Source organism: Taurulus bubalis, assembly GCF_910589615.1.
Source record: "Taurulus bubalis genome assembly, chromosome: 3".
NCBI classification, from domain to species: Eukaryota; Metazoa; Chordata; class Actinopteri; order Perciformes; family Cottidae; genus Taurulus; species Taurulus bubalis.
The window spans coordinates 15102366-15102639 of NC_136591.1; positions in this window are offsets into that span (position 1 = coordinate 15102366).

Below are 274 nucleotides of genomic sequence, written 5' to 3' on the forward strand. Positions count from 1 at the left end.
CTCCATTATGTAACACCACATAGGCTGGAAATGGGATGTGCATGCAACTGTTAACATTAATGGTTTTAATATGGTCTAAAATTAGAACCTGTAATCCTCTCTCCACCCAAACACCATAACAGACAGCAGCTTCAAGTCAAAGCTTCTTATTTTAGTTATTTCATCTGGGTGGATTTCTCTTTATCAGCAGGCATGCTGGGGAAATACCTTGTTTCTCTCAAGGCCCTCCAGTGACCTTTACCCAGACACAAGAGAACACAGCCACCAAGCCACA